General features: G+C 61.1%; 1 protein-coding gene across 1 annotated transcript in view; it reads left to right on the top strand.

The window, feature by feature from the left end:
* Positions 1-84: 84 nt before the first annotated feature.
* The window catches only part of LOC122236271, a 35,052-nt gene continuing 14,799 nt past the window's right edge, over positions 85-20,337 (top strand). Inside the window, exons 1-2 of the transcript XR_006214337.1 lie at positions 85-166; positions 613-862. The gene's annotated coding sequence lies outside the window, so the exon portion shown is untranslated. The remainder of the gene's footprint in view (positions 167-612; positions 863-20,337) is intronic.

The following is a 20,337-nucleotide window of genomic DNA, read 5'->3' as shown; positions in this document are numbered from 1 at the left end:
GTTGGGACACCTAAGCCTGACGAAACATGTTCTCTCTGTTGTGTGCTCGTGTTCCGCGCCTGCCGGCTCAGGCGAGCCAGCGGACCGAGACGCTTCCCGACCCTGGAGACAGTGGGTCAGGTCGTGCACAGGACGCCTCAGGTCTCTAGCTCGCAGGGACCCAAAGGTAACACAGGGAGACCCAGAGACATCCAGTCCACCCCGACACCGCTCTGATCTGACCTGTGCGGGCCCAGGTCCCCTCCCGTCTGTGTGTGTGTGTGTGTGTGTGTGTTGGTGTGTGTGTCTGTGTGGAAGGAGGGGTCGTGTGTGGAGGGCCCACCCGAGCAGGTGCAGGCTGATGAAGGGGTCAGATGCCTGGTGTGGCGGGTCAGGCTCACACTCGGTCAAGGCTGGTTGGGAGGGACAGGGAGTGCTGGGGTGGCCCTCTTGTCCCTGTTGTGCATCCCGAGCCCTGTAGGTGGATGTCACTGTGTCCCAGGCGCAGGTCTATGCACACTCAGGTCTGTGCCCAATCTGGGGAGCCACAGGTGGAGAGGGTGGAAGGACACTGAGGATGGCCGGCCGGGGCTGTGATGTCTCCGAGCCGTCCGCGGGTCACTGTCTTTACAGAAATCAACTGATGAAATCGGGAAACGTCTGGCCGAATCCCGATACACCAGCCCTACAGAGCTGTGCATGTGCCCCGTCGCCCAGGAGGGCCACCCTGGACCCAGGGAGAGAGTGGCTGCAGGGAGGTCTTGGGAGGCAGAGCCTGGAGATGACCTGGGAAGGCCTCCTTCACCGCCCCGGCCCCCCCACAGGGTCCTGGTTCACGGGTCCTGGGATCAGGACCCGGAGCCCCCGGAGCCAGAGCCCGAGGGTGAGAAGGCTGGGGTGGGAGATGTGTGTTCACGGGGTCCGGGCGGTGCTGGGCCACCCAGGGAGGAGCCCCCGGGGGCTGGTGTGGGGTCAGGAGCAGAGACTGAGAGCCCGGGCTGCGGCCTGCAGGGGGGCAGAGGTCCTGGTGTGGGTTCCTGGCCGCGGCTTCTCGGGGAGGCTCTGGGGTGAGTTGTGTCTCTGCAAAGGCCCCTGGAGAGGCCGGCGCTGGGTGGGTGGGGGGCGGGGGGAACTTCCCTCCTCTCACCCTGAGGCCTTGGAGCCGCCGCAACCATCACTCTGTTTCCTTCTCAAGAGTCCGGGGCAGGAGCAGAAGCCGGTGCAGCTCCAGAGCCCGACCCAAGGGCATCCGGGTCCTCGGCGTCTCTGCAGGCAGGGGTGGAGTCTGGGGCGACTCCTGCAGGGGCCGGAGAGCCAGCAGGTGGCCTGGGACCTGTGCTGGGACAGCGGGCACCTGAGCAGAGTCAGCTGGGTCCTGCTTCTGCTCCCGACACGGTTCCTGCCACCGCCCTTGTTCCCGTATGGATCCCGGCCACAAATCAAGGGCCCAAAGGCCTTCGAGGGGTGTTTATTGTATTTCTAATTGTCGCTCCAGTCCCAGTCCCGCGACCCCGCCACCAGAATGACTCTTCCTCTTCTCCCTTATCCTTTCTCTCCACTACGTTTTAGGTGGTACTTTATTTGTTCATGGTTTGTTTAAAATCCACATTAATCTTCAATAAAAATTTATTTATTTTATATTGTGGCAATTCCTGAGCACGGGGTATGCTCACGACGCTGTGAACCACCCCACAGAATTTTGTTGCAGAATATCTCGATCCCCAAGGGTCACCGTGTACCCGCAGGCCCTCACTCACTCCCATCTCGTGTCCCCTCCAGCCCCTGGGAACCCGAGTCTGTTTTCTCTCGGTGTTCCGTTACCTACTCTGGAGGTTTCCGTCAAGTGGAATCTCGCCAGAGATACCTTTGGGTCTGAAACCAACTTTTCAGACGAGACAGATTCATTTTTGTACTTTGTGTTCGTTTGAAATAGACTTTTTGTCCTTTGATATTGAAATCACAATGGATTAAAGATTAGGTGGGAAAAAGAGGCCCCTTCGCGTGACAATGGTCTCAGGGTGGAGACCCCTGTTTGTGCCGTGACACCACAGCCTGACACCAGAGAGGACACGGCTGGTCCTCCCGTGGCCCAAACAGAAACCGGGAGATGCAGAAGGCCGGACGGTCACATCACGGAGCGGAGAGCATCCCTCATGACCCAGGAGCCCGAACGGTTCACAGGCTTCTGCACCAAATAATGCTCCAAAGCCAGTGCGTTCCCCGGGATGGAGGCCAGACCCGTCCCAGTCCAAGGGGAGGCAGCCCCCATGGGAGCAGGCGTCAGAGATGCAGAACGTCCCGGGGAGGGACTCGGGCAAGTGAAACCCAAGGGACGCAACGCTGGGCACCTTCAGACGGGCAGGTTTCTGGTCTGGGGACCCGCAGCCCAGGTGACAATGTGAGGAAGCACAGGCCCCAGCCGATCCACAGCGAGAAGTGTGACCGGCACCCCTCTCTTGGACAACAGGGCGCAGCCCCCATCTGCGGCCACAGGCGCGGACCCTCCCCCAGCAGGGCTCGTCCCAGGACCAGCGGAGAAACTCTGGTGCAGCGTGTGGGGTGAGGCGGGTGCCAGGTAGGTGCTCTTCCCGAACCAGCTTTCCCCGGGGCTGGGTGCTGGCCACTCAAGTCTCTTCCTCTGCATCCTGTGTCCCCACATCAGAATTTCCAAAGCGCCCCAGCCCTGGAACATGGGCCGTTTGTGAGTTTTCACTCCCAGCTTCCTCAAGGGATCAACTGTGTGCATAAATCTCTCCTTTGTCAGGACACAAGCCGTCAAGTGGACTTTCTGGGTCAAATTTTATATCATTTGTCAGGTACAAGCCTCGGCTTTCAACCTCCACGGTCTCCCGGGCCACTGAGATCCTTGCTTGGGAAAACGGGGGTGCAGAGCCCCGGGACTATGATCTCCAGGAGGGATCGGGCAGGCGAGCTCTGAGTGGAGTGACCAGGGTACCTGGGGTGACCGGCCTACCAAGGACCATCCTGCCCCCCAGCCCCATACCGGCCCCCACGATGGTGGCAGTTGAGGAAGGCGCGGACACTCGTGTGGGTAGTTCCACAGCTGGTGCTGGAGCTGCTCTGGCTCGAACGGGGGCTCTAATCCCGGAACTGGCCCCAGGGTTGAAGCTGGAGCTGGCCCCATCTCTGGAGCTGGGACAAGAGGCGGTGCTGGACCTGGCTCCAGCTCTAGGGAAGGTGCTAGAGCCGCAGGCACCTCCAGAGAGGACCCAGACCTGCTTCTGCAGCCGGATATGGCTCTGGAGCTGAAGCTAGAGCTTCTGCTGTAGACTCTGGCTCTGGCTCTGGCTCCGGAGTGGGTGCTGAAGCGGCTTCAGCTTTGGCCCCGGAAGTGCAGCTGGCCGTGCAGCCAGTGCGAGCGCCACAGCTGGTGCCAGAGTCCCCGGGGGTTCCGAGCCCGGAACCGCGGCGGGAGCTGTCCATGGTGCTGGAGCTGCTCTGGTTCGGAGCTGGCTCTGGTCGCGGCTGCGATGCCGGACCCGGTGCCGGGGCCCCGCTTGCATCGCCGGTCCTGGATCTGGCCCTCCGGCTGGTGGGGAAACCGGCGGGGGAGCCGGTCGGAGCCCCGGCGTTGGCTCCACCTGCGGAACCGGCGTCCAGGGGGACGCCGACACCAGAGCCGGCGCTGGAGCCGACACGGGCTCCGGCTCGGGAGGCGGTGACGGAGCCGGTGCCAGAGCAGGACGTGGCTGGGATGTCGGTGCCGGAGCTGGTTCTTTGTCCGGAGGTGGCATCGGCTCTGCGTCTACCACTGGTGCCCAAGGCAGCTTTGGCTCTGGAGCTGGCGCAGCAGCTGGCACTTGCGGGGGCTTCTGCTCCGGAGCCGGTATGAGAACTGCTGCTGTCGCAGGCTCTGACCCTGAACTCGGTCCGGACTCTAGTTCTGGAGCCGATGCTGGAGCTGGCTCCTCCTTGCACCCTGGCACCGGCTCTACATGGGGCTCGAGCAGCTTCTCTCTCTAAAGTGGGCACTGGAACGACCACCGGGGCTGACACTGCAGTTGGCGAGAGAGCGGCCGCCGTCTCTGGAGGCAGCGCTACAGCCGGCATCGAACCAGGGCTGGCTGGTGGGAGAACACCGACCCTGACCTTGGACCTGGCACCGCAGCTAAAGCTGGAGCGGCCTCGATCTCGGCAGTTGAATCAGCGCCGGACCTCGAGTTGACTCGAGCTGGGAAGTGGCTTGACCTCGGGCTCTGGAGCCGGTTCTGGCTGTGGTTCTGAGCTGGTGACAGAACCGGCTGTGGCAGTGGCTCAGACGCAGAGGCCGGGGCTCAGACTGACTCTGGGTCTGGAGCTTCGGCGGGAGCTGCCTGGCTCTGCAGCTCTCTCAAGCTCTTGAGCCGGTGCCGGAGCTGGCTCTCGGGTGGGATCTGGCGCTGAAGCCGCTTCCGGTGCTGACGCTGGCTGTGGAGACGGTTCCAGCCCTAGAGATGCCTGTAGCTCTAGTCGTGCTGCCGGGAGCGATGAGGACCAGGTCTAGTTCGCTCCTGCTTTGTCCGTTGGTCTGGAATGTACGTCGGTCCGACCCACACTCCGGAGCTGGCTGGTGACGGACCTGGCAAGTCGGTTGACGACAGAGCTGCCTCAGTCTCTGCAGCCGGTGATACCGCGGGTGCCTGTGCTGGTTCCAGCCCTTCCGCTGGTCCTGGAGCCGGTGCTGGAGCTGGCCGTGGTTCCGGGGCTCTCACGTGAGCCGATGTTAGAACAACAGCTCTGGACTTGACACTGGATCAGGTGGGAGAGCCGGCCCGCGCTCCCTACCTGCCGCTCTATCTGCTGCCGGGCTTGTGCCGGAGACGCCTCTAACTCCGGATTCGGCACCAAAGAGCTGGCCCTGAAGGCGGTGCGAGCTTTGGAGCCGGGGGGTCGAGCCGGCACCGTGGTCGGCACTGGTGCCGCAAGAGGACGAAAATTGGCCACGCGAGCGCCTTCCCACGTGCCTTTGCAAAACCAGAACACGTTCCAGCGCCGCGCAGAGAAGCCCCAGCCCGAGGATCCACCCCAGGGCGTCTTCCTCACCTGTAGACGGTATGCGTGAATATCAAATACCTTTCTTTTCTTCCCTTCCTTCTTATCGTGTAACATCTTATCGTGTAACATCATATAAGATGCATTAATAACGGCTCACTTCACATCATAGGATGTAAGTCACAGGATATCGAAGACAAGCGTGGACGTCCCCTGAGAGCTCAGCATCCTCCTCGGGGAGAGGATCTGTATGGTTTGAACTGTACGTGGGACAGCTGTGCTACATTAGGAGGGAGGATGACTTTCTCACTCTCTTTATTTGGAGCTTAACCTGGAGAACCTCAACTACCACAGCACTAAACTGCCTTCCCGTTCCCACTTTAAGAGTCTCTGTCACTTGCGGGCCTTAGAGACCGAGCGCCACGCAGCGTGCAAAGTGCCTCCCCGGTCCAGGCCTCGTGCTGCGTACTGGGCTCTGCGGGCACCTCCTGGGAATGCCGAGAAGTGCGTGGCTGATGCTTTCCTGGCTGAGGACACAGGTGACCCCCCAAGCCCTCTTACCTGGAAGAGGCCAAGTTGTGGGCTCAGAGCTGGCGCTCGCGAGACCGGCCGGAAACACCGTCAGCACCCAGACTCCCGAAGAGAAAAGCGGGCCTCCCGACGCGAGGCCTCAGAAAACAAGCCAGAAACGTTCTTTTCGGAACGTGGTCTTCCACAAAGGAAGTCAGTACAGAAGATGCTGTATTCCCTCTGACATGCGTCTCGGGTGAGCAGGGGGTTTTTGCCTCCTTGTCATTACCCGTTAGGACACATGCTTGATATGCTCTGTTTCCCGTACAGTCGTCTCCATTAACGCTAAACATTCTCACTCTATAGTCGGGACAGAGAAGAGGAAATTATGGCATACGCATGCCAGAGGCAGCCACCACCTGGAAGATTATCGTTACTATTTTGATTTCTAGTTGTCCCTTGTGGGGCGTGTCATCTGAACGGGCCCACCCCCAGGCACACAGCGGCCCGAACGAGCATAACCAGGACCAGAGAGCTCCCATCCGGATCCTGATGAGCTTCCAGAGAAGCTCTGTGTGTTTGTGTGAGGGAGAAAGACAGAAGAAGAGGGAAAGCGACACGACTTCGTGGTTTTCAAGCTGCTGTAAAATCCGATCGCCACTAAGTACAGAAAACGCTTGACAGAATCCAACACCATTTCGTGATACGAACGCTCAAAGCAGAAACAGAAGGGAACTTCTGTTCCCCAAATATCATATCTCCTTTGTAAGTGGGATCTTAAAAACAGAGGTCAAAGAACTCACAGACAGAGCGATCACACTGGTGGTTGCGAGAGGCAGGGGCTAAGGGATGAGCGAACCGGGGAAGGTGGGCGAAAGGTACAAGCTGCCGGTGATAAAATAAATAAGTCTAGGGACGTGATGTGCAGCGTGGTCACTGTAGTTAATACTGCATTGCACGTGTGGAAACTGCAAAGGGGTAAATCTGAAAAGTCTCTGCGACAAGAAAAAATGTGCAACTACGTGTGCAGATGGACGTTAACGGGACCTGCTGTGTGATCACTCGGCCATACACACAGCTACCCAATCATCGAGGTACATACGGAACTGACTGAATGCCACGCGTCCGTTCAACAAAATCGGGGGCGCCCGGGGGGCCCAGTCGGTTAAGCGGCCGACTTCAGCTCAGCTCATGATCTCACAGTTCGTGGGTTCAAGCCCCGCATCGGGCTCTGTGCTGATGGCTCAGAGCTGGAGCTGCTTCGGATTCCCTGTCTCCCTCTCTCTCTGCCCCTCCCCCACCTGCACTCTGTCTTTCTCTCTCTCTCTCAAAAAGAAACACTACAAGTAGGTGAACTGAAAGACAGCATCCCGAAAGCTAGAAGGCACCCTACTGAATGGGACAATGAATCGGCTAAGGACATATATCCTAAGAGACTTGCATGTGGAATGTATATTAAATCTTACAACTCAATAGGAAGAAACTACGCATCCAATTTAAAAATGGGAAATGCAGGGGCGCCTGGGCGGCTCAGTCGGTTGAGCGTCCGACTTCGGCTCGGGTCATGATCTCACAGCTTGTGAGTTCGAGCCCCATGTCGGGCTCTGTGCTGACCGCTCAGAGCCTGGAGCCTGCTTCTGCTTCTGTGTCTCCCTCTCTCTCTGCCCCTAACCCACTCACATTCTGCCTCTGTCTCTCTCAATAATAAATAAACATTAAAAAAATTTTTTAAAAAAATGGGACATGCAGCTGAGGAGACATTTCTCGACAAACGATAAACAAGCGACCAACAATGTTCCACATCGTTCTTTAGGATGGAAATCCAATCAAAGCCACAATGAGATACAAGTTCACATCCACCAGGACGGCTGTCATTAAAAAGATAGATATTAAGAAGTGTTGGCAAGGATCCGTAGACGTTGGGGTCCTCCTCCTTTGCTGGCAGAAATATAAAGTGATGTAGCCCTTTGGGAGACAGTCTGGCCATGTTTCAAAACATAAACACGGAGTATCCATATGATCCAGGGATGAAAACCTGTGAAAAGCCTGACCGTGAACGTTGACAGCATTGCCACTCACAGTTGCCCAGAGGTAGAAACGCCCCCAATGTCCATCGACTGCTGAGTGGATACAGAACACGGCCTATCTACACCATAAAAATGATTTGAAGAACATGATTAGGCTTGAGACCGACTGAACTCCCGGTCCATGCCGCACTCACGGTGAACCTTGACAACATCAGCTGCATTAAAGGAGCCTTCGGAAACCAGCACATCTGCGTTATTCTGTGTATAGAAAAGGCCCAACACAGCCTCCCTAGCTACAGCTGGGCACCTGCTACCAGGTCATTACAGGAAAAATGACCTCAGGTGTGCCCCTGCCCCCAGGCGCCCCGAGGGGGTCGAGGGCAGTGGTGGTGGACGGTGCTCCCCTTGGTGCCGAGGATCCGCCCTCTCACCTGCTGGATGACAGGGGTCCACGATCCTCCATGGAGGGACGGAGGTCTCCAGCCGGTCCCTTCATACACAAACCAGGACAGTGCAAGACAAAGGCCCGGGGACAGGCAAAGGATCCCCGGTCCCCTGGGGCAGCTGGGCAGTCGAAGGGCACCCAGACCTGCCCCAGCACCGGAAAGTCCTAAGTGGACTCTGGGCACCGGCTGAGCCCCGTGCAAGGGCTGCAAACTGTGCGCGGGCACGGGTCGCCCTGCAACAGGTTGCGCACACCCAGTGCGCACGACGAGGCCCCACAGCGGCTGAAGGAACCCTTCCAACACCCCCACGGACATGCGCCATGCGGGACAAGGAGGGGCGGAGTCTCCGGGGCGGGGTGCGCGCCCTCCCGGCTGGGTCCCAGGACTCGGCTAAGTGAGGACAGAGGCCCGCGACCTGAGCCCGAGCCTCCCTTCCCCGGCCCCAGGCATGCTTCTCCTCCCCTGCCCTGGTTGGAGGGCCCCAGTCCTGCCCCAGTGTCCCCACCCCTGCCTCCGGCGTCCCCACCCCCTGCCTCCTGCTACCTTCCAGCCCTGCTGGGAGCCCACACTGCCCCCAGGCTGGGTGAGCGATGTGGTTCCACCTCAGGCCCTCGGGGACAGTTGGGAAACAAGCCAGGAAAGGCGGGCACTGGCCCAGGGCAGCTGTAGGAAACACCTGTGCGCTCACTCCTCTGTCCCGGCTGTTACTGGCCATGTGAAATTCTGGAACGAAAGGTTGGGCCAGTTTCAGGTGGAATACAAAATGTAGACACTGCGGGGAGGGCTGAGACCCAAGAAACGCAACAGGTTTCCGGGGGAGATGTGCGTCCCCCAACATCCCCGCCCCCGCCAGGCGGCCCTGCTGCCCCAGACCCTGCACGCCAGCCACGGTGTCTCGCGCCGGGGTGCTGGCCGGGGTCCAGCGTCTGCGATGACCCTCATTGTAGAGGATCTCGTTTCAGAAAATCTAGAACAGGGTGTTATGCAGACATCGTGTGTGATACCTTGTTCCAGTTACTGGCATATTTCCTACAGGATGTTAGAAATGAGGAAAAGAACAGTGATGGGCCCGGAGACACCCCATAATCCCACCGCTGACCTCCACCTCCCCTGGCTCCCGGGTGGGTCCTGGGCGTTTGAGTCGGCATCAAACTGGGAAAAGGGTGCTTGGCTTTCCGCGGCATCGCCCTCGGACGCCCCAGTGTCGGGGCTCCAGGGACTGACCGGCTAGAGGTCACCTGCTTAGCCCCCACGCGTGTCCAGACGGGCAGGCTGCAGGCCCCGGGCGCTTCTCCCTGCCCCTCCGCGTCAGCTCTGTGCTTGCCCCTGCCCCTCGCCTGGGGGCCGTGTGGACTCCGCCCCCTCCTGTTACTCCCTCTGCTGCAGGCCGGAGGCCACCACGTCCCCAGCCGGAGAGGGAGGGCCGACGAGAACACCCGCGAGCGACGTATTTCTGGCGTCTATGCCCGGCTCGAGCGGCACCCGCTCCGGTCAGCCCCAGGCGCACACACCCCGTCCCGTTCCCTGCTGGATTCTCAGCCCTCAAACTGTGCCGGGTGAGGAATAACACTTCACATCTCGCTGACTCACTGGGACCGTCCCCGAGCCGCATGACGCGGGCCCCGCTGTTTACAGCGACAGATGGGAGCCGCAGCCTCGTGTCCATTCATTCATCCCCGCACGCGTCAGCACCCGTGTCTGTCTGCTGCTGTGTGCAGGCACCCGCACACGATGGTGAAGCCCAGACACCACCCCGCCCTCGAGCTCACAGCCTAAGCGGTGGGACGGCGTCTCCCCCACAGTCAGCAGCCGGGGGCCACTGAGGCAGAGCATCCCCACCCTCCCCGACCTGCAGTGACCCCCGACTCCGGGCCCGACATCCGGCGCCCTGCGTGAGCTGGTCCAGACGCCCTGCCCTGTGGGCAGCCCTCACCCCACTCCGGCCTCCCTAGGGCCTTCCTCCCCCAGGGAGCCCACGGAGCCCCGGCCCCTCAGAGGCCCCTGCCGCCACCGCCCCTCCCATGGCCCCCACCTAGGACGTCCTCATCTCCAGGGTTGGAGCCTCCTCAGGCTCCCGTGCGAGCTCAGGCTTTGGGTCGGATTGTCCGGGGGGCTAACCCACAATAGGGCCATGTCCCAGCCCTGTGACCCACAAGCTCACGTGGTGGGGGTCAGAGCCTCATTTTCTTCGTTGAAAATGGGGTCTGTGACTCCCATCTCAGGAAGGTGAGCAGGAGGCACGGGGGTCACCTGGCTGGGGGAGCCCCAACCCAGGACAAGACCTGTGATGGTCAGGGCAGGGCTCCATGAGGGTGAAGACTGAGTCCCTTGTTCCCGTTCACGGCTGGCCTTGGTCACTCAGAGCTGAGTGCCCTTGATCCCGGGGCCGCAGTTCATGTATAAGAAGGGGTGAAGTCAGTGAGCACCCCGGGGAGTCCCTAGCAACTCTAACGACCCCCAACACTCAGACATCCCCACGATGTGCCCCCTCCTTCCTGGGCTCCCTCCCACCCCTCTGACCCGGCCAGGGCTGCAGCCAGGGACAGGCTGCCCCTTGTGTCCCGGGTTGTGGCAGGAAGACCGTGGGAGGAGGTGGAGAGAAGGAGGGGGAGGCGGGAGGTGACAGGCCGATCCTCTCCTTGCCCGTACTTGGTGTCCACCGTCTCCTCCAGGCCCCCTGCCCCGGCCGTGCACCCAGCTGGACCCTGGGGGGGAGCGTGGGGTCTGTGACAGCTGGGACGGTATAGGGACATTCGGCGACCCTCGTGTACCCACGTGTCCAACCCACCGGCCCTCAAGTCTGCAGCCCACTGGCTGGGGTGAGGCTGATCCGAGGGCTCACAGGATTTGGGGTTACAGGGCAGCGGTCTGGAGGCAGGGTGCACACGGGATCAGTGGCACGGAGCCCCCCGGGGAGGGCACACAGCCGTGCCAGGCCGAGGACACGAGACCCAGCTGCCCTTTGCTAGGGAGGCCTGTGTGCCTGGCCCATCTCCTCTCCATCCACCCAGGAGGAGAGCCTGGGCCCTGTCCACGCTGACGTCACTCCACGCCCAACCTCAGGGCCAGGTGGGAGACTGAGGCCAGGGACCGGCCCAGGATACGTGAGGTGGGCAGAGTCCAAGCAGTGGGGGTCTCCGTCCTAGGCCAAACTCAGTCCTCCCCTGGGGTTCGCCCTGGGAAGGAGACCCCCGAGATCCCGTCGGATCCCTATCAACCCCGTACGAGGTGGGGCTGTTATATCTGGATGTCCCTAGACCGTACAGGCAAGCACACACACACACAGACACACACACACACACACACACACACACACACGCACACTGACCACCCGGCAGCGGCTCAAGGGGAGTACACCCTGGAGGGGGGAGGTGACACCGGGGCAAGAAGAAGGGGACTGGAGGCAGCTCTGCCACGGGGCAGGGGCGCCCAGTGGGCTGGCAGCATGACCAGGGCTCATACGTGGGGTGGGGAGACGTGCCAGTCTGATGACCAGCCGGGTCTCCAGGGTACCCAGGGGGCTGCCTGGGCTGGGCACTTCCCCGGGGCACCCGGAGAAGACTGGGTCTGGGGTCCTGTGTCCACCACCAGCCTAGAGCTAGAAGGAGACACCCCCCTACTGGGAGGGGGCTACGGGACAGGCCTCAGCTTACTCCTTTGTAAATTGGGCTGCATAGACGTGGTGTCCCAAGGGTCCCACAGGCTTGTCTGCTGGCCCTGGACCTCCACCCCTGCCCCAAGATGCTCCTGGTCCTGGGAAAATGCTTTCTCCTCCCTCAAGTTCCTTCTGAGCAGAGGGTAGCCTGGGGGCTTGGAGGACCGAGGACCTGGGTTTGCAGCCGAGCATGGACCCTGGTGTGGGGACCGAGGTCAAGACCCTCCTTGTCGGAGCCCGGGGCCTCATTACGATGGGCTTCCAGAGGCAGTGCCTTGGCTGGGGTGAGGAAGCCTTAGGAGTGAACGGGGCACCGGGACGGGAGAGGTGGAACGGGGGACAAGGGAGGCTTCTGAAGTCCTCACATCGCCCCTGGAGCCCGCAGGTCCTGCCCCTGTGCCCCGCTAGGGCCAGGGAGGGCTGCTGCCTTGACTACACCCAAACAAACGTGTGTGTTTTGTTTTCCGGTTTCCCTGCCTGGGGCTGTCGTGCCGGTGCTGACCACCAGGGGGCAGGCTGTGTCCACTGCGCTCACTGAAGCCTCTGGAGCGAGAAGGGACCCTCAGGGGTCAAGCTGGGCGTCCCCTGCCCCCAACCCAACATGTACCTCTTACTATTAGTCTGCATGTCCACAGCGTGAGCTGCTCAGAGGCAGGTAGGGACTCTGAGATCCTCTCTGGACGCATTCAGCCCCTGTGCCTCTCACCCTGAGCAGGGGCTGTGTTGGGCCCGGGGGCCGGAGTCAAAGGTCCCGCGAGGTCCCAGCCCTCCAGGAGCTCACAGTCCAGAGGGGGAGGTGGGTCAAAGCACAAGAGCGAATCCGTGTGAAAGGAAAGACCAACACTGTCGGGAAATGAAGCAGGGTGAAGGAGGGCGGCCAGGGGCCCCTTGGTAGGGGCGGGTCTCACAGGCCTCCAGGGTGGCCCTGATGCTGGGACCCAGAATTACAAGAGGAGCCAGTCCCACAAACGTCTGCAAGCAGTGTGCTGCGGGGACGAGCAAAGCTGCACAGAGGGTTTGTCTGGAGAGGAGCTGAGGAGGAGCCAGTGTGGCCGGAGAGAGCTCGGGAGGGAGGAGGGCGGGCCCCGGCCCCAGCCTGGAGGATGGACTGTTGTGTGTGCTGGGGGACACATTCACCTTACTTGGACCGCCTCACACTTTCTGTACCAGTCTCCCGGCTCGGCTCGGCTGGGAGCCTCAGCCCCACGGTCACCCCGGAGGCCAGGGCTGCAGCCTCAGCGGAGGCTCGACTGGGGCAGGGTCCGCCTCCAAGACCGCGACCGGGCACCTGCTCTTGGCAGGATTCGGCCGGGACCGGGGGGTCTCAGGACTTCTGTGTCTCAGCCCGGAGCCTCTGCAGGTTCTTGGCACTGGGCCTCCTGGGGCAGCTCATATTACCTGCTCTTGCTTCGTCAGACAGAGACACACACACAGACACACACACTGACACAGAGACAGAGAACGGACCCGGGAGAAAAGGAACCCGGAGAAACCACAGGCTTTCATGAACCAGCTTGGAAGCGACACCCATCGTTATATTCTCTCCCTCAGAACCGGTCACACGGGCCTTCCACCGGCGAGGGGACGGGATGTCACGAGGATACAAGAGGCTGTGTTAGCAAAAGAGGGCACGTGTCAGAGAGAGAGACCCCTGTGCGTGCTGTGACGCCACAGGCTGACGCCAGCCAGGACAGGGCTGGTCCTCCCGTGGCCCAATCACAAACTGGGAGATGCAGAAGGCTGGACGGTCACACCACAGAGGGGAGAGCATCCCTCACGACCCAGGGCCAGAAAGGTTCACAGGCCTCTGGGCCAAATTTTGCACCAAAGCCAGTGCTTTCCCTGGGATGGAGACCAGACCCGTCCCAGTCCAAGGGAGGCAGCCCCCACGGGAGCAGGCGTCAGAGATGCGGGGCGTCCCGGGGAGGGACTCGGGCAAGTGAGACCCGAGGGAGGCATTGGTGGTCTCTTCAGACGGGCAGGTTTCTGGTCTGGGGACCGGCCGCCCAGGTGACACAGTGAGGAAGCACAGGTCCCCAGTTCAGATGTGATGGGCTCCCGTGTCTGGGAGAGAGTCCTCAGGCAGAGAGGAGGGACCGGGGGCTCCAGGGGGATGTGGCAAGCCTGCCGGGAACCAGCCCCTCTGGCTGCAGGTGCACCCAGGTGCCAGAGGGACCTGAACGGGACAGCAGTGCGTGGCCGGCCTCGCTTTCCCCATCCAAGGCCAACGTCCTCTGCAGCCCTTGTCACACCGCCCCTCGTCTCAAAGCAAAGTGGTCTCTTCACTCAGGTTCCCTGGTGCCCGTTCAGGACAAGGATGCCTCCCGGTAAGAAAGAGGAGAACCGGCGGGGGCAAACCAGCCCGGGGCCCTGGCAGACAAGCCGGCACTGGGCCTGTGGGCCACGGCCCTCTCCTGCCCCCACCGGCACCGTCTGCCCTCTGTCCGTTGACCCCCACCTCCCAGGAGACGAATCCAGCCCGAAGACCGCCTCGGGGTTGGCCTGGGAAGAGCTGGGTGGAAGGACAGGTGAGGGAAGACACAAGGGGTGTTCTCGACTCCCAAATCTGACGACCGAAGTCTGGGAGGCGAGAGGAAGATGGGAGGAAATGCAGGCTGTGCATTTGCACGTCTTCCTAATAGGAGAGGTGGGTGGGTGACCCAGGGACTCGGGCGGAGACCTGACGCCTTCAAGGGAGCCGGGAGGAGGATCCGAGAGAACCAGAGCAAACCCACAAAAGCACAGGGGCGGCGGGAGGTGCCGGAGACATACGTGTGCGGGTCCTCCAGGGCCCCCACCCTTCGCTCTATGTGTGTGTGTGTGTGTGTGTGTGTGTGTGTGTGTGTGAGTGTGCACGATAGTTAAAAACCTTGGTGAATATGGCTTACATGTCTTCTTAGGGTGAGGAGGGCCATGGGGACAGCGCTCCCCTTGCTGGCTGTGGGTGAGAGGCCATACCACCTCCTGGGTGGGGTCCGGGGCTCGCTTTTGGGATCCAGGTGCGTGCACACAGCGGGGAGCAGACAGGGTGCTGAGGGCAGGCATGGACGCATCCACAAAGGAACAAGGACAGAAGCGGTTTCAGTCAATGACAGCACCTTTCGCATATCAATTTTTCTGCTTATTCGAGAAAGGTAAACGTCCACTACATTGCGGGAAGGTTCTGGGGACTTGGACTTAGAGCAATGAGCCAACCTAGTTCCTGCTCGCATGGGGCTGACTGGAGCAGAGAGGGGTTCACTGAGGAATTCTGGTGACAGCCATGTGGTCTCGCTGGGATCAGCGGGCTCGTCCAGCAGCTTAGGACCAAGCCAAGCGAGGCCCGCGGTGGAGGGGCTATGCCCGAGCCACCCCGGATAAGCAAGCCTCCGTTCCCTTGGCCTCTCCTTAGATTTCCCATCTGTCCCATGGGTGTGTAGGGAAACAAGCCCCTCGATTTGTCCGTGAACTCGGTCTCGACTCTTCCGGGCAGATGAGGAAGAACTTCCTGGTGGTCGGTCTCCCCACTGGTGACTCCAGGAGAGGGGTTGACGTCACCAAGGGGATGGGGCGGCACCCCCGGGGGAATGGCTAGGGATCCTTTTCTGGTTAGCGGCCAAGCTGGACCGGGAGCCCTGGCCTCCAAACTCCGTCCTCGACCTCCCTACCATCCAGATCCTCCCGCTCGATCCCTGGCTGTGACCTCCGCCTGAGATCCCGGAGGAGGCCCGGGAATGTCTCCCAGGAAGGAGGGGCTACGTGGTCGAGCATGTCTTAGAACCCTGGAAGGAGCAGGAAGACAGGGCTCCCCAGACCTTCATCTCCAAGGGCAGGTGGAGGCAGGGCCTCTAGCCCAGTGAGTGCATGCACCTCCCTTTTGTTACCGGAGGGCAGAACCTTCTGTCTGGAGCAAGGGCCAGCGTTTTCCCGGGAGCCCAGCAGACGGCTCTGGAGAGCTCAGGGTAGACCCAGACATCCGTGTCAGGCCCCGCGGGGCCTCGGTACCGGGACTGGGCGACAACAGGAGACGTGTCTCTGTGGACAGATGCCAGGTCTCAGGCCACCTGCCACGGGCCCTGCCCTCGACGTTCTGGGTGACCTTGGACAAAACCTCGGTGTTCCCTGCTATAAAAAGAAGCGATGGGTTCCTCATGGGCTCGTCAAGCTGTGCTTCTGGGATTGGGGGTCGGGCCTCTAGGGGGCCGTGGACGTTCGGGGAGTCCACGCCTCATCCCGGTGTCGCCCTGAGCAGCTCTGTCCTGTGTTTGCCACACAGGGCTTCTGCCTTAGGTACCGTCGGGACAGCGTACGCCCGCCCCCATATAGCTGAGGTTTAAAACCGTAAGGGCAGGTGAGCCCTGGGCCAAGCCTGTCCCTCCGGGTCTCTGCTCCTCTGTTCCTTGTTGTCCTGTGCGCTCAGGGGGGACCAGTGGGTATGCAGTCTGGTTGCTCAGTCTTCGGGAGTCCAGCTGAACCTGCAGGTCATTCTTTTACCAAATCCCATCGTCCCGCACTCGCTAAGTCCAGGCCTCGACCCACAGCCCCCATCCTGTCCCTGATCCCACGCTGGTCATGGGGAGCAAATCTGCAAGCTCTTCTGAGACCAGCAGGCCGGGACCCCAGGAGCAGACCCAGGGAGAGGAGAGGGCTGCCCCTGCATCCAGCAGAGGAGCTGAGGGTGGGGCAAGGGGCCCAGACCCACATGTGAACGAGGGCATGTTCGGAGGGGCCTGTGTGCCCAGCAGGCTCACCCTGGGCTGGAGAGAAGGCCTTGCCCTTTGGAGAAGGCTGGGAGGGACGAAGGTCCAGCCTCCCTCATCCACTGTGGGGGTTGGGGCCGCCTTGCCGTTCAGGCTCCACAGGCTGGGACCTGGGGCAGGTGGTCTGGACCTTCTGGACTCGTGCTTCCTTGCAGGCACATGTGCAGAGGCCTCCCTCCCAGACTCGCCAGAGGGGACACAGCACAGGAAGATTCAGACCCTGCAAAGGAAGATGCCACGTGGGGGACCCCGTAGAGTCGTGCTCACTGAAGAGGTCACAGTGCTCGGCACATGGCAGGGATCTGAGTTTCCCAGCTGAATTAGGGAAGGAGGAATGGAAGGAGGGAGGAGGGAAACCATAGAAGTGGGGTCCACACCAGGTCAGGTCAGAGGTCCGGTCAGAGGGCGTCACAACTCGGGCCCTGGAAGGGGGCACGGGACACGTCCTTCTGTCCCTCCAGCGCTGACCTTCCTCCACGTGGGACCTGCTGACCTTCTGGATCGTCTCCACCTCCTCCGCAAACAACGCTGAGTGTTCCCAGAAGGGGGACAGCGGGCAGGGGCCAAGGAGGGGCTTCCGGAATCCTGTGCCCTGGGGGACTCTGGGACAGCCTTCCAGGTGGCCCTTTATGTCCTCCAGGCACCAGGCCACGATTCCACCTCATCTCTCACGGAATGTGAGGAAGCCGTGAGGAAACCTCACCCATCTAGAAGGCCCGTTACGTCCCCATGTCACAGGTGGGGACACCGAGGTTAATAGCACAGCCTGGGTCACTAGTAAGACGAGCTGGGTCAGGAAGCCCATCTCCCTGACTTTGGATTGTCCTACCCGCAGGCCTGCATCTTGGCGTCCTGGGGCTCGGGGTCCCTCTTCCTGGGGGACCCCACCACCCGCTGAGGGCCCCCCCGAACTCAGGGGAGCAGAGCTGACCAACCTGCCTGGGGCCCCACATGGGAGCTGGGGAATGGCTGACCGGGGCTCTGTGGGCTCTCCCAGTACTGGGCCAGCTGGTCCCCTGCAGGACGAGGTCTTCTCGCTGGGGATCGGCTGGGGCCTCGGCTTCCTCACGTTGTCACCTGGGCTGCCAGTCCCCAGGCCAGAAATCTGCCCGTCTGAAGGAGACCAGCACTGCCTCCATCGGGTTTCACTTGCCTGAGTCCCTCCCCGGGACGCCCCGCATCTCTGACGCCTGCTCCCATGGGGGCCGCCTCCCTTGGACTGGGACGGGTCTGGCCTCCATCCCGGGGAACGCACTGGCTTTGGAGCATTATTTGGCCCAGAGACCTGTGAACTTTTCTGGCCCTGGGTCATGAGGGATGCTCTCCCCTCTGTGGTGTGACCGTCCAGCCTTCTGCATCTCCCAGTTTCTGTTTGGGCTATGGGAGAACCAGCCGTGTCCTCTCTGGCATCAGGCTGTGGTGTCACAGCACGCACAGGGGTCTCCACCCCGGGACTGTGCCCATTGTCACCGAAGGGGCCTCCATTTCACCCCCCAATCTTTAATCCATTGTGATTTCTTTTTTTTTTTTTTAACATTTATTTTTGAGACAGAGACAGAGCATGAACGGGGGAGGGTCAGAGAGAGGGAGACACAGAATCTGAAACAGGCTCCAGGCTCTGAGCTGTCAGCACAGAGCCCGATGCAGGACTCAAACTCACGGACCTGAGCCGAAGTCGGCCGCTTAACCGACTGAGCCACCCAGGCACCCCAATCCATTGTGATTTCAATATCAAAGGAGAAAAAGTCTATTTCAGATGACCACAAAGTACGAAAATGAATCTGTCCCATATGAAAATTAGGTGCAGACCCAAAGTATCTCTGGCGAGATTCCACTTGAAGGAAACCTCCAGAGTAGGTAACGGAACACGAAGAGAAAGCAGACTGGGGGTTCCCAGGGGCTGGCGGGGGCACGAATGGGGAGTGAGGTTTCCGGGTACACAGTGACCCTTGGGGACCGAGATATTCTGCAACAAAATTCTGTGGCGTGGTTCACAGCGTTGTGAGCGTACCCAGTGCTCAGGAATTGCACAATGTAAAATAAATACAATTTTTATTGAAGATTAATGTGCATTTTCAATGAACAAATAAAGTAACAGCTAAAAAGTAGAAGAAAAAAAGGATAAAGGAGAAGAGGAAGAGACATTCTGGTGGGGGGTTGGGGTTGGGGATTGGAACAACAAATAGAAATAAAAGAAAAACCCCGTGTAGGCCTTCAGGCCTTTCATTCGTGGCCGGCATCCATGCGGGAGCAAGGGCGGGGGCAGGGGCGGGGAGAAGGGCAGTGGCAGGAACAGTGGAACCAGGAGAAGCAGGAGCAGAAGCAGGACCCGGCTGACTCTGCTCAGGTGCCCGCTGTCCCCGCACAGGTCCCAGGTCACCTGCTGGCTCTCCGGCCCCTGCAGGAGTCGCCCCAGACTCCACCCCTGCCTGCAGAGACGCCGAGGACCCGGATGCCCTTGGGTCGGGCTCTGGAGCCGCACCGGCTTCTGCTCCTGCCCCGGACTCTTGAGAAGGAAACAGAGTGATGGTTGCAGCGGCTCCAAGGCCTCAGGGTGAGAGGAGGGATGGTCCCCCACCCACCCAGCGCCGGCCTCTCCAGGGGCCTTTGCAGAGACACAACTCACCCCAGAGCCTCCCCGAGAAGCCGCGGCCAGGAACCCACACCAGGACCTCTGCCCCCCTGCAGGCCGCAGCCCGGGCTCTCAGTCTCTGCTCCTGGCCCCACACCAGCCCCCGGGGGCTCCTCCCTGGGTGGCCCAGCACCGCCCGGGCCCCCTGAACACACATCTCCCACCCCAGCCTTCTCACCCTCGGGCTCTGGCTCCGGGGCTCCGGGGGCTCCGGGGACTCCGGGTCCTCGTCCCAGGACCGGTGAACCAGGACCCTGTGGAGGGGCCAGGGCGGTGAAGGAGGCCTTCCCAGGCCAACTCCAGGCCCTGCTTCCCGAGACCTCCGTGCGGCCACTCTCTCCCTGGGTCCAGGGTGGCCTTCCTGGGCGATGGGGCACACACACAACTCTGTAGGACAGGTGAATCGGGATTCGGACAGTCGCCGCCTGATTTCATCGGTTGATTTCTGTAAAGACAGTGACCCGCAGATGGCCCAGAGACATCTACAGCCCCGGCCGGCCATCCTCAGTGTCCTTCCGCCCTCTCCACCTGTGGCTCCCAGATCGGACACAGACCTGAATGTGCACAGACCTGCCCCTGGGACACAGTGACATCCACCAGCAAGGCTCAGGATGAACCTTGGGGACAAGAGGGCCACCCCAGCACACCCTGTCCCTGCCTTCCAGCCTTGACCCGCTGTGAGCATGACCCGCCCACCAGGCATCTGACCCCTTCATCAGCCTGCACCTGCTCAGGTGGGCCTTCCACACACGACCCCTCCTTACACACAGACACACACACACACACACACACACAAACACGGGGGGGGGGGACATGGGGCCACACAGGTCAGATCAGAGCGGTGTCGGGCTGGACCGGCTGTCTCTGGGTCTCCTGCGTTACCTTTGGGTCCCTGCGAGCTAGAGACCTGAGGCGTCCAGTGCACGACCTGATCCACTGTCTCCAGGATCGGGAAGCATCATGGCCTCGGGCTCCCCTGAGCCGGCAGCCGCGGGACACGGGCACACAACAGGAGAACATGTTCGTCAGGCGAAGGTGTCCCAACGAATGAGCCCAGTCGGGCGCTGTCTCCAGAACATGGGTGCCTGGTGACCCGGGTTCCGAGTTCTGTTGGGCTCTGTTACCAGGGAGGTGAGGTCACTTCCTGGGGCCCCCTTACCCGGCTTCCTGCTCCTACAAGAGCCCCTCCCAGGCTGCAAAGGGCTCCCCTCCACCCCATGCCCTGTCCCTACAGTGACACCAACACAGCCCAGACACGTCCCCGCGAGGCCTGGAGCGGCCGGTGCCACGGCTTTGGGGCCACAGAGCTGGGTTGAGACCTGGGTTTTCCTCCTGACCAGTGCTGGGACCCTGCACA

The sequence above is a fragment of the Panthera tigris genome (genome assembly GCF_018350195.1).
Source record: "Panthera tigris isolate Pti1 chromosome D4 unlocalized genomic scaffold, P.tigris_Pti1_mat1.1 chrD4_random_Un_scaffold_73, whole genome shotgun sequence".
Lineage (NCBI taxonomy): Eukaryota > Metazoa > Chordata > Mammalia > Carnivora > Felidae > Panthera > Panthera tigris.
This window is presented reverse-complemented; position numbering and strand designations above follow the sequence as displayed.